Raw genomic sequence first — 13020 nt, forward strand, 5'->3', positions numbered from 1 at the left:
GCCGGGCGTCTCCAGCAGCCCTGCTCCGAAAATGCAAACGTCTGCAGATAGTTCGCAGGCAGAAAGAGCTAGCCTGGAAAGCTGTTGCTCAGTCTCATCTGCCCATGGCACTGCTCGCACAGAGGCACAGAGACTGGGGCTGCTTGCTTGTCTTGCCCCCTCAAACTTCAAGCGTAGCTTAGGTGGTCTGTGCCGGGCGCTTCCGGCAGCCCTGCTCCGAAAATGCGAACGTCTGCAGATAGCTCGCAGGCAGAAAGAGCTAGCCTGGAAAGCTGTTGCTCAGCCTCATCTGCCCATGGCACTGCTCGCACAGAGGCACAGAGACTGGGGCTGCTTGCTTGTCTTGTCCCCTCAAACTTCAAACGTAGCTTAGGTGGTCCGTGCAGGGCGTCTCCGGCAGCCCTGCTCCGAAAATGCAAACGTCTGCAGATAGCTCGCAGGCAGAAAGAGCTAGCCTGGAAAGCTGTTGCTCAGCCTCATCTGCCCATGGCACTGCTCGCACAGAGGCACAGAGACTGGGGCTGCTTGCTTGTCTTGCCCCCTCAAACATCAAAAGTATCTTTTGGCTGTTTGTGCCGGGCGCCTGCGGCAGCGCTGCTCCGAAAATGCGAACGTCTGCAGATAGCTCGCAGGCAGAAAGAGCTAGCCTGGAAAGCTGTTGCTCAGCCTCATCTGCCCATGGCACTGCTCGCACAGAGGCACAGAGACTGGGGCTGCTTGCTTGTCTTGCCCCCTCAAACTTCAAATCTAGCTTAGGTGGTCTGTTCCCGGCGCCTGCGGCAGCCCTGCTCCGAAAATGCGAACGTCTGCAGATAGCTCGCAGGCAGAAAGAGCTAGCCTGGAGAGCTGTTGCTCAGCCTCATCTGCCCATGGCACTGCTCGCACAGAGGCACAGAGACTGGGTCTGCTTGCTTGTCTTACCCCCTCAAACTTCAAACGTAGCTTAGGTGGTCCGAGCCGGGATCCTCCGGAAGCCCTGCTCCGAAAATGCGAACGTCTGCAGATAGCTCGCAGGCAGAAAGAGCTAGCCTGGAAAGCTGTTGCTCAGCCTCATCTGCCCATGGCACTGCTCGCACAGAGGCACAGAGACTGGGGCTGCTTGCTTGTCTTACCCCCTCAAACTTCAAACGTAGCTTAGGTGGTCCGAGCCGGGATCCTCCGGAAGCCCTGCTCCGAAAATGCGAACGTCTGCAGATAGCTCGCAGGCAGAAAGAGCTAGCCTGGAAAGCTGTTGCTCAGCCTCATCTGCCCATGGCACTGCTCGCACAGAGGCACAGAGACTGGGGCTGCTTGCTTGTCTTGTCCCCTCAAACTTCAAACGTATCTTAGGTGGTCTGTGCCGGGCGCCTCCGGCAGCCCTGCTCCGAAAATGCGAACGTCTGCAGATAGCTCGCAGGCAGAAAGAGCTAGCCTGGAAAGCTGTTGCTCAGTCTCATCTGCCCATGGCACTGCTCGCACAGAGGCACAGAGACTGGGGCTGCTTGCTTGTCTTGCCCCCTCAAACTTCAAGCGTAGCTTAGGTGGTCTGTGCCGGGCGCTTCCCGGCAGCCCTGCTCCGAAAATGCGAACGTCTGCAGATAGCTCGCAGGCAGAAAGAGCTAGCCTGGAAAGCTGTTGCTCAGCCTCATCTGCCCATGGCACTGCTCGCACAGAGGCACAGAGACTGGGGCTGCTTGCTTGTCTTGTCCCCTCAAACTTCAAACGTACCTTAGGTGGTCCGTGCCGGGCGCCTCCGGCAGCCCTGCTCCGAAAATGCAAACGTCTGCAGATAGCTCGCAGGCAGAAAGAGCTAGCCTGGAAAGCTGTTGCTCAGCCTCATCTGCCCATGGCACTGCTCGCACAGAGGCACAGAGACTGGGGCTGCTTGCTTGTCTTGCCCCCTCAAACTTCAAACGTATCTTTTGGCTGTTTGTACCGGGCGCCTGCGGCAGCCCTGCTCCGAAAATGCGAACGTCTGCAGATAGCTCGCAGGCAGAAAGAGCTAGCCTGGAAAGCTGTTGCTCAGCCTCATCTGCCCATGGCACTGCTCGCACAGAGGCACAGAGACTGGGGCTGCTTGCTTGTCATGTCCCCTCAAAATTCAAACGTAGCTTAGGTGGTCCGTGCTGGGCGCCTCCGGCAGCGCTGACCCGAAAAAGCGAACATCTGCATATACCTTGCAGGCAGAAAGAGCTAGCCTGGAAAGCTGTTGCTCAGCCTCATCTGCCCATGGCACTGCTCGCACAGAGGCACAGAGACTGGGGCTGCTTGCTTGTCTTACCCCCTCAAACTTCAAACGTAGCTTAGGTGGTCCGTGCCGGGCGCCTGCGGCAGCCATGCTCTGAAAATGCGAACGTCTGCAGATAGCTCGCAGGCAGAAAGAGCTAGCCTGGAGAGCTGTTGCTCAGCCTCATCTGCCCATGGCACTGCTCGCACAGAGGCACAGAGACTGGGGCTGCTTGCTTGTCTTGCCCCCTAAAGCTTCAAATGTAGCTTAGGTGGCCCGTGCCCGGCACCTCCAGCCGCCCTGCTCCGAAAATGCGAACGTCTGCAGATAGCTCGCAGGCAGAAAGAGCTAGCCTGGAAAGCTGTTGCTCAGCCTCATCTGCCCATGGCACTGCTCGCACAGAGGCACAGAGATTGGGGCTGCTTGCTTGTCATGTCCCCTCAAACTTCAAACGTAGCTTAGGTGGTCCGTGCCGGGCGCCTCCGGCAGCGCTGACCCAAAAAAGCGAACATCTGCATATTCCTCGCAGGCAGAAAGAGCTAGCCTGGAAAGCTGTTGCTCAGCCTCATCTGCCCATGGCACTGCTCGCACAGAGGCACAGAGACTGGGGCTGCTTGCTTGTCTTACCCCCTAAAACTTCAAACGTATATTAGGTGGTCCGTGCTGGGATCCTCCAGAAGCCCTGCTCTGAAAATGCGAACGTCTGCAGATAGCTCGCAGGCAGAAAGAGCTAGCCTGGAAAGCTGTTGCTCAGCCTCATCTGCCCATGGCACTGCTCGCACAGAGGCACAGAGACTGGGGCTGCTTGCTTGTCTTGTCCCCTCAAACTTCAAACGTAACTTAGGTGGTCCGTGCCGGGCGTATCCGCAGCCCTGCTCCGAAAATGCGAACGTCTGCAGATAGCTCGCAGGCAGAAAGAGCTAGCCTGGAAAGCTGTTGCTCAGCCTCATCTGCCCATGGCACTGCTCGCACAGAGGCACAGAGACTGGGGCTGCTTGCTTGTCTTGCCCCCTCAAACTTCAAATCTAGCTTAGGTGCTCCGTGCCAGGCGCCTGCGGCAGCACTGCTCCGAAAATGCGAACGTCTGCAGATAGCTCGCAGGCAGAAAGAGCTAGCCTGGAGAGCTGTTGCTCAGCCTCATCTGCCCATGGCACTGCTCGCACAGAGGCACAGAGACTGGGGCTGCTTGCTTGTCTTGCCCCCTCAAACATCAAACGTATCTTTTGGCTGTTTGTGCCGGGCGCCTCCGGCAGCCCTGCTCCGAAAATGCGAACGTCTGCAGATAGCTCGCAGGCAGAAAGAGCTAGCCTGGAAAGCTGTTGCTCAGCCTCATCTGCCCATGGCACTGCTCGCACAGAGGCACAGAGACTGGGGCTGCTTGCTTGTCTTGCCCCCTCAAACTTCAAACGTAGCTTGGGTGGTCCGTGCCGGGCCCCTCCGTCAGCCCTGCTCTCAAAATGCGAACGTCTGCAGATAGCACGCAGGCAGAAAGAGCTAGCCTGGAGAGCTGTTGCTCAGCCTCATCTGCCCATGGCACTGCTCGCACAGAGGCACAGAGACTGGGGCTGCTTGCTTGTCTTGCCCCCTCAAACTTCAAACGTATTTTTGGCTGTTTGTACCGGGCGCCTCTGGCAGCCCTGCTCCGAAAATGCGAACGTCTGCAGATAGCTCGCAGGCAGAAAGAGCTAGCCTGGAAAGCTGTTGCTCAGCCTCATCTGCCCATGGCACTGCTCGCACAGAGGCACAGAGACTGGGGCTGCTTGCTTGTCCTGCCCCCTCAAGCTTCAAACGTAGCTTAGGTGGCCCGTGCCCGGCACCTCCAGCAGCCCTGCTCCGAAAATGCGAACGTCTGCAGATAGCTCGCAGGCAGAAAGAGCTAGCCTGGAAAGCTGTTGCTCAGCCTCATCTGCCCATGGCACTGCTCGCACAGAGGCACAGAGAGTGGGGCTGCTTGCTTGTCATGTCCCCTCAAACTTCAAACGTAGCTTAGGTGGTCCGTGCTGGGCGCCTCCGGCAGCGCTGACCCGAAAAAGCGAACATCTGCATATACCTTGCAGGCAGAAAGAGCTAGCCTGGAAAGCTGTTGCTCAGCCTCATCTGCCCATGGCACTGCTCGCACAGAGGCACAGAGACTGGGGCTGCTTGCTTGTCTTACCCCCTCAAACTTCAAACGTAGCTTAGGTGGTCCGTGCCGGGCGCCTGCGGCAGCCATGCTCTGAAAATGCGAACGTCTGCAGATAGCTCGCAGGCAGAAAGAGCTAGCCTGGAAAGCTGTTGCTCAGCCTCATCTGCCCATGGCACTGCTCGCACAGAGGCACAGAGACTGGGGCTGCTTGCTTGTCTTGTCCCCTCAAACTTCAAACGTAACTTAGGTGGTCCGTGCCAGGCGTCTGCGGCAGCCCTGCTCCGAAAATGCGAACGTCTGCAGATAGCTCGCAGGCAGAAAGAGCTAGCCTGGAAAGCTGTTGCTCAGTCTCATCTGCCCATGGCACTGCTCGCACAGAGGCACAGAGACTGGGGCTGCTTGCTTGTCTTGTCCCCTCAAACTTCAAACTTATCTTAGGTGGTCTGTGCCGGGCGCCTCCGGCAGCCCTGCTCCGAAAATGCGAACGTCTGCAGATAGCTCGCAGGCAGAAAGAGCTAGCCTGGAAAGCTGTTGCTCAGTCTCATCTGCCCATGGCACTGCTCGCACAGAGGCACAGAGACTGGGGCTGCTTGCTTGTCTTGCCCCCTCAAACTTCAAACGTATCTTTTCGCTGTTTGTACCGGGCGCCTCTGGCAGCCCTGCTCCGAAAATGCGAACGTCTGCAGATAGCTCGCAGGCAGAAAGAGCTAGCCTGGAAAGCTGTTGCTCAGCCTCATCTGCCCATGGCACTGCTCGCACAGAGGCACAGAGACTGGGGCTGCTTGCTTGTCATGTCCCCTCAAAATTCAAACGTAGCTTAGGTGGTCCGTGCTGGGCGCCTCCGGCAGCGCTGACCCGAAAAAGCGAACATCTGCATATACCGTGCAGGCAGAAAGAGCTAGCCTGGAAAGCTGTTGCTCAGCCTCATCTGCCCATGGCACTGCTCGCACAGAGGCACAGAGACTGGGGCTGCTTGCTTGTCTTACCCCCTCAAACTTCAAACGTAGCTTAGGTGGTCCGTGCCGGGCGCCTGCGGCAGCCATGCTCTGAAAATGCGAACATCTGCAGATAGCTCGCAGGCAGAAAGAGCTAGCCTGGAAAGCTGTTGCTCAGCCTCATCTGCCCATGGCACTGCTCGCACAGAGGCACAGAGACTGGGGCTGCTTGCTTGTCATGTCCCCTCAAAATTCAAACGTAGCTTAGGTGGTCCGTGCTGGGCGCCTCCGGCAGCGCTGACCCGAAAAAGCGAACATCTGCATATACCTTGCAGGCAGAAAGAGCTAGCCTGGAAAGCTGTTGCTCAGCCTCATCTGCCCATGGCACTGCTCGCACAGAGGCACAGAGACTGGGGCTGCTTGCTTGTCTTACCCCCTCAAACTTCAAACGTAGCTTAGGTGGTCCGTGCCGGGCGCCTGCGGCAGCCATCCTCTGAAAATGCGAACATCTGCAGATAGCTCGCAGGCAGAAAGAGCTAGCCTGGAAAGCTGTTGCTCAGCCTCATCTGCCCATGGCACTGCTCGCACAGAGGCACAGAGACTGGGGCTGCTTGCTTGTCTTGTCCCCTCAAACTTCAAACGTAACTTAGGTGGTCCGTGCCGGGCGTCTCCGGCAGCCCTGCTCCGAAAATGCAAACGTCTGCAGATAGTTCGCAGGCAGAAAGAGCTAGCCTGGAAAGCTGTTGCTCAGTCTCATCTGCCCATGGCACTGCTCGCACAGAGGCACAGAGACTGGGGCTGCTTGCTTGTCTTGCCCCCTCAAACTTCAAGCGTATCTTAGGTGGTCTGTGCCGGGCGCCTCCGGCAGCCCTGCTCCGAAAATGCTAACGTCTGCAGATAGCTCGCAGGCAGAAAGAGCTAGCCTGGAAAGCTGTTGCTCAGCCTCATCTGCCCATGGCACTGCTCGCACAGAGGCACAGAGACTGGGGCTGCTTGCTTGTCTTGTCCCCTCAAACTTCAAACGTAGCTTAGGTGGTCCGCGCAGGGCGTCTCCGGCAGCCCTGCTCCGAAAATGCAAACGTCTGCAGATAGCTCGCAGGCAGAAAGAGCTAGCCTGGAAAGCTGTTGCTCAGCCTCATCTGCCCATGGCACTGCTCGCACAGAGGCACAGAGACTGGGGCTGCTTGCTTGTCTTGTCCCCTCAAACTTCAAACGTAACTTAGGTGGTCCGTGCCGGGCGTCTCCGGCAGCCCTGCTCCGAAAATGCAAACGTCTGCAGATAGCTCGCAGGCAGAAAGAGCTAGCCTGGAAAGCTGTTGCTCAGCCTCATCTGCCCATGGCACTGCTCGCACAGAGGCACAGAGACTGGGGCTGCTTGCTTGTCTTGCCCCCTCAAACTTCAAACGTATCTTTTGGCTGTTTGTACCGGGCGCCTCTGGCCGCCCTGCTCCGAAAATGCGAACGTCTGCAGATAGCTCGCAGGCAGAAAGAGCTAGCCTGGAAAGCTGTTGCTCAGCCTCATCTGCCCATGGCACTGCTCGCACAGAGGCACAGAGACTGGGGCTGCTTGCTTGTCATGTCCCCTCAAAATTCAAACGTAGCTTAGGTGGTCCGTGCTGGGCGCCTCCGGCAGCGCTGACCCGAAAAAGCGAACATCTGCATATACCTTGCAGGCAGAAAGAGCTAGCCTGGAAAGCTGTTGCTCAGCCTCATCTGCCCATGGCACTGCTCGCACAGAGGCACAGAGACTGGGGCTGCTTGCTTGTCTTACCCCCTCAAACTTCAAACGTAGCTTAGGTGGTCCGTGCCGGGCGCCTGCGGCAGCCATGCTCTGAAAATGCGAACATCTGCAGATAGCTCGCAGGCAGAAAGAGCTAGCCTGGAAAGCTGTTGCTCAGCCTCATCTGCCCATGGCACTGCTCGCACAGAGGCACAGAGACTGGGGCTGCTTGCTTGTCTTGTCCCCTCAAACTTCAAACGTAACTTAGGTGGTCCGTGCCGGGCGTCTCCGGCAGCCCTGCTCCGAAAATGCAAACGTCTGCAGATAGTTCGCAGGCAGAAAGAGCTAGCCTGGAAAGCTGTTGCTCAGCCTCATCTGCCCATGGCACTGCTCGCACAGAGGCACAGAGACTGGGGCTGCTTGCTTGTCTTGCCCCCTCAAACTTCAAGCGTAGCTTAGGTGGTCTGTGCCGGGCGCCTCCGGCAGCCCTGCTCCGAAAATGCGAACGTCTGCAGATAGCTCGCAGGCAGAAAGAGCTAGCCTGGAAAGCTGTTGCTCAGCCTCATCTGCCCATGGCACTGCTCGCACAGAGGCACAGAGACTGGGGCTGCTTGCTTGTCTTGTCCCCTCAAACTTCAAACGTAGCTTAGGTGGTCCGCGCAGGGCGTCTCCGGCAGCCCTGCTCCGAAAATGCAAACGTCTGCAGATAGCTCGCAGGCAGAAAGAGCTAGCCTGGAAAGCTGTTGCTCAGCCTCATCTGCCCATGGCACTGCTCGCACAGAGGCACAGAGACTGGGGCTGCTTGCTTGTCTTGCCCCCTCAAACATCAAAAGTATCTTTTGGCTGTTTGTGCCGGGCGCCTGCGGCAGCACTGCTCCGAAAATGCGAACGTCTGCAGATAGCTCGCAGGCAGAAAGAGCTAGCCTGGAAAGCTGTTGCTCAGCCTCATCTGCCCATGGCACTGCTCGCACAGAGGCACAGAGACTGGGGCTGCTTGCTTGTCTTGCCCCCTCAAACTTCAAATCTAGCTTAGGTGGTCTGTGCCCGGCGCCTGCGGCAGCCCTGCTCCGAAAATGCGAACGTCTGCAGATAGCTCGCAGGCAGAAAGAGCTAGCCTGGAGAGCTGTTGCTCAGCCTCATCTGCCCATGGCACTGCTCGCACAGAGGCACAGAGACTGGGTCTGCTTGCTTGTCTTACCGCCTCAAACTTCAAACGTATCTTAGGTGGTCCGAGCCTGGATCCTCCGGAAGCCCTGCTCCGAAAATGCGAACGTCTGCAGATAGCTCGCAGGCAGAAAGAGCTAGCCTGGAAAGCTCTTGCTCAGCCTCATCTGCCCATGGCACTGCTCGCACAGAGGCACAGAGACTGGGGCTGCTTGCTTGTCTTGTCCCCTCAAACTTCAAACGTAACTTAGGTGGTCCGTGCCGGGCGTCTCCGGCAGCCCTGCTCCGAAAATGCAAACGTCTGCAGATAGCTCGCAGGCAGAAAGAGCTAGCCTGGAAAGCTGTTGCTCAGCCTCATCTGCCCATGGCACTGCTCGCACAGAGGCACAGAGACTGGGGCTGCTTGCTTGTCTTGTCCCCTCAAACTTCAAACGTATCTTAGGTGGTCTGTGCCGGGCGTCTCCGGCAGCCCTGCTTCGAAAATGCGAACGTCTGCAGATAGCTCGCAGGCAGAAAGAGCTAGCCTGGAAAGCTGTTGCTCAGTCTCATCTGCCCATGGCACTGCTCGCACAGAGGCACAGAGACTGGGGCTGCTTGCTTGTCTTGCCCCCTCAAACTTCAAACGTAACTTAGGTGGTCTGTACCGGGCGCTTCCGGCAGCGCTGCTCCGAAAATGCGAACGTCTGCAGATAGCTCGCAGGCAGAAAGAGCTAGCCTGGAAAGCTGTTGCTCAGCCTCATCTGCCCATGGCACTGCTCGCACAGAGGCACAGAGACTGGGGCTGCTTGCTTGTCTTGCCCCCTCAAACTTCAAATCTAGCTTAGGTGGTCTGTGCCAGGCGCCTCTGGCAGCCCTGCTCCGAAAATGCGAACGTCTGCAGATAGCTCGCAGGCAGAAAGAGCTAGCCTGGAGAGCTGTTGCTCAGCCTCACCTGCCCATGGCACTGCTTGCACAGAGGCACAGAGACTGGGGCCGCTTGCTTGTCTTGCCCCCTCAAACATCAAAAGTATCTTTTGGCTGTTTGTGCCGGGCGCCTGCGGCAGCCCTGCTCCGAAAATGCGAACGTCTGCAGATAGCTCGCAGGCAGAAAGAGCTAGCCTGGAAAGCTGTTGCTCAGTCTCATCTGCCCATGGCACTGCTCGCACAGAGGCACAGAGACTGGGGCTGCTTGCTTGTCTTGCCCCCTCAAACTTCAAACGTAGCTTGGGTGGTCCGTGCCGGGCGCCTCCGGCAGCCCTGCTCCGAAAATGCGAACGTCTGCAGATAGCTCGCAGGCAGAAAGAGCTAGCCTGGAGAGCTGTTGCTCAGCCTCATCTGCCCATGGCACTGCTCGCACAGAGGCACAGAGACTGGGGCTGCTTGCTTGTCTTGCCCCCTCAAGCTTCAAATGTAGCTTAGGTGGCCCGTGCCCGGCACCTCCAGCCGCCCTGCTCCGAAAATGCGAACGTCTGCAGATAGCTCGCAGGCAGAAAGAGCTAGCCTGGAAAGCTGTTGCTCAGCCTCATCTGCCCATGGCACTGCTCGCACAGAGGCACAGAGACTGGGGCTGCTTGCTTGTCATGTCCCCTCAAACTTCAAACGTAGCTTAGGTGGTCCGTGCCGGGCGCCTCCGGCAGCGCTGACCCAAAAAAGCGAACATCTGCATATTCCTCGCAGGCAGAAAGAGCTAGCCTGGAAAGCTGTTGCTCAGCCTCATCTGCCCATGGCACTGCTCGCACAGAGGCACAGAGACTGGGGCTGCTTGCTTGTCTTACCCCCTCAAACTTCAAACGTATATTAGGTGGTCCGTGCTGGGATCCTCCAGAAGCCCTGCTCTGAAAATGCGAACGTCTGCAGATAGCTCGCAGGCAGAAAGAGCTAGCCTGGAAAGCTGTTGCTCAGCCTCATCTGCCCATGGCACTGCTCGCACAGAGGCACAGAGACTGGGGCTGCTTGCTTGTCTTGTCCCCTGAAACTTCAAACGTATCTTAGGTGGTCTGTGCCGGGCGTCTCCGGCAGCCCTGCTTCGAAAATGCGAACGTCTGCAGATAGCTCGCAGGCAGAAAGAGCTAGCCTGGAAAGCTGTTGCTCAGTCTCATCTGCCCATGGCACTGCTCGCACAGAGGCACAGAGACTGGGGCTGCTTGCTTGTCTTGCCCCCTCAAACTTCAAACGTAACTTAGGTGGTCTGTACCGGGCGCTTCCGGCAGCGCTGCTCCGAAAATGCGAACGTCTGCAGATAGCTCGCAGGCAGAAAGAGCTAGCCTGGAAAGCTGTTGCTCAGCCTCATCTGCCCATGGCACTGCTCGCACAGAGGCACAGAGACTGGGGCTGCTTGCTTGTCTTGCCCCCTCAAACTTCAAATCTAGCTTAGGTGGTCTGTGCCAGGCGCCTCTGGCAGCCCTGCTCCGAAAATGCGAACGTCTGCAGATAGCTCGCAGGCAGAAAGAGCTAGCCTGGAGAGCTGTTGCTCAGCCTCACCTGCCCATGGCACTGCTCGCACAGAGGCACAGAGACTGGGGCCGCTTGCTTGTCTTGCCCCCTCAAACATCAAAAGTATCTTTTGGCTGTTTGTGCCGGGCGCCTGCGGCAGCCCTGCTCCGAAAATGCGAACGTCTGCAGATAGCTCGCAGGCAGAAAGAGCTAGCCTGGAAAGCTGTTGCTCAGCCTCATCTGCCCATGGCACTGCTCACACAGAGGCACAGAGACTGGGGCTGCTTGCTTGTCTTGCCCCCTCAAACTTCAAACGTAGCTTGGGTGGTCCGTGCCGGGCGCCTCCGGCAGCCCTGCTCCGAAAATGCGAACGTCTGCAGATAGCTCGCAGGCAGAAAGAGCTAGCCTGGAGAGCTGTTGCTCAGCCTCATCTGCCCATGGCACTGCTCGCACAGAGGCACAGAGACTGGGGCTGCTTGCTTGTCTTGCCCCCTCAAGCTTCAAATGTAGCTTAGGTGGCCCGTGCCCGGCACCTCCAGCCGCCCTGCTCCGAAAATGCGAACGTCTGCAGATAGCTCGCAGGCAGAAAGAGCTAGCCTGGAAAGCTGTTGCTCAGCCTCATCTGCCCATGGCACTGCTCGCACAGAGGCACAGAGACTGGGGCTGCTTGCTTGTCTTGCCCCCTCAAACTTCAAATCTAGCTTAGGTGCTCCGTGCCAGGCGCCTGCGGCAGCACTGCTCCGAAAATGCGAACGTCTGCAGATAGCTCGCAGGCAGAAAGAGCTAGCCTGGAGAGCTGTTGCTCAGCCTCATCTGCCCATGGCACTGCTCGCACAGAGGCACAGAGACTGGGGCTGCTTGCTTGTCTTGCCCCCTCAAAGATCAAACGTATCTTTTGGCTGTTTGTGCCGGGCGCCTCCGGCAGCCCTGCTCCGAAAATGCGAACGTCTGCAGATAGCTCGCAGGCAGAAAGAGCTAGCCTGGAAAGCTGTTGCTCAGCCTCATCTGCCCATGGCACTGCTCGCACAGAGGCACAGAGACTGGGGCTGCTTGCTTGTCTTGCCCCCTCAAACTTCAAACGTAGCTTGGGTGGTCCGTGCCGGGCGCCTCCGTCAGCCCTGCTCTCAAAATGCGAACGTCTGCAGATAGCTCGCAGGCAGAAAGAGCTAGCCTGGAGAGCTGTTGCTCAGCCTCATCTGCCCATGGCACTGCTCGCACAGAGGCACAGAGACTGGGGCTGCTTGCTTGTCTTGCCCCCTCAAACTTCAAACGTATCTTTTGGCTGTTTGTACCGGGCGCCTCTGGCAGCCCTGCTCCGAAAATGCGAACGTCTGCAGATAGCTCGCAGGCAGAAAGAGCTAGCCTGGAAAGCTGTTGCTCAGCCTCATCTGCCCATGGCACTGCTCGCACAGAGGCACAGAGACTGGGGCTGCTTGCTTGTCCTGCCCCCTCAAACATCAAACGTAGCTTAGGGGGCCCGTGCCCGGCACCTCCAGCAGCCCTGCTCCGAAAATGCGAACGTCTGCAGATAGCTCGCAGGCAGAAAGAGCTAGCCTGGAAAGCTGTTGCTCAGCCTCATCTGCCCATGGCACTGCTCGCACAGAGGCACAGAGACTGGGGCTGCTTGCTTGTCATGTCCCCTCAAACTTCAAACGTAGCTTAGGTGGTCCGTGCTGGGCGCCTCCGGCAGCGCTGACCCGAAAAAGCGAACATCTGCATATACCTTGCAGGCAGAAAGAGCTAGCCTGGAAAGCTGTTGCTCAGCCTCATCTGCCCATGGCACTGCTCGCACAGAGGCACAGAGACTGGGGCTGCTTGCTTGTCTTACCCCCTCAAACTTCAAACGTAGCTTAGGTGGTCCGTGCCGGGCGCCTGCGGCAGCCATGCTCTGAAAATGCGAACGTCTGCAGATAGCTCGCAGGCAGAAAGAGCTAGCCTGGAAAGCTGTTGCTCAGCCTCATCTGCCCATGGCACTGCTCGCACAGAGGCACAGAGACTGGGGCTGCTTGCTTGTCTTGTCCCCTCAAACTTCAAACGTAACTTAGGTGGTCCGTGCCAGGCGTCTCCGGCAGCCCTGCTCCGAAAATGCAAACGTCTGCAGATAGCTCGCAGGCAGAAAGAGCTAGCCTGGAAAGCTGTTGCTCAGTCTCATCTGCCCATGGCACTGCTCGCACAGAGGCACAGAGACTGGGGCTGCTTGCTTGTCTTGTCCCCTCAAACTTCAAACGTATCTTAGGTGGTCTGTGCCGGGCGCCTCCGGCAGCCCTGCTCCGAAAATGCGAACGTCTGCAGATAGCTCGCAGGCAGAAAGAGCTAGCCTGGAAAGCTGTTGCTCAGTCTCATCTGCCCATGGCACTGCTCGCACAGAGGCACAGAGACTGGGGCTGCTTGCTTGTCTTGCCCCCTCAAACTTCAAGCGTAGCTTAGGTGGTCTGTGCCGGGCGCTTCCGGCAGCCCT

This window comes from Opisthocomus hoazin, chromosome 28 (assembly GCF_030867145.1).
Source record: "Opisthocomus hoazin isolate bOpiHoa1 chromosome 28, bOpiHoa1.hap1, whole genome shotgun sequence".
Lineage (NCBI taxonomy): Eukaryota > Metazoa > Chordata > Aves > Opisthocomiformes > Opisthocomidae > Opisthocomus > Opisthocomus hoazin.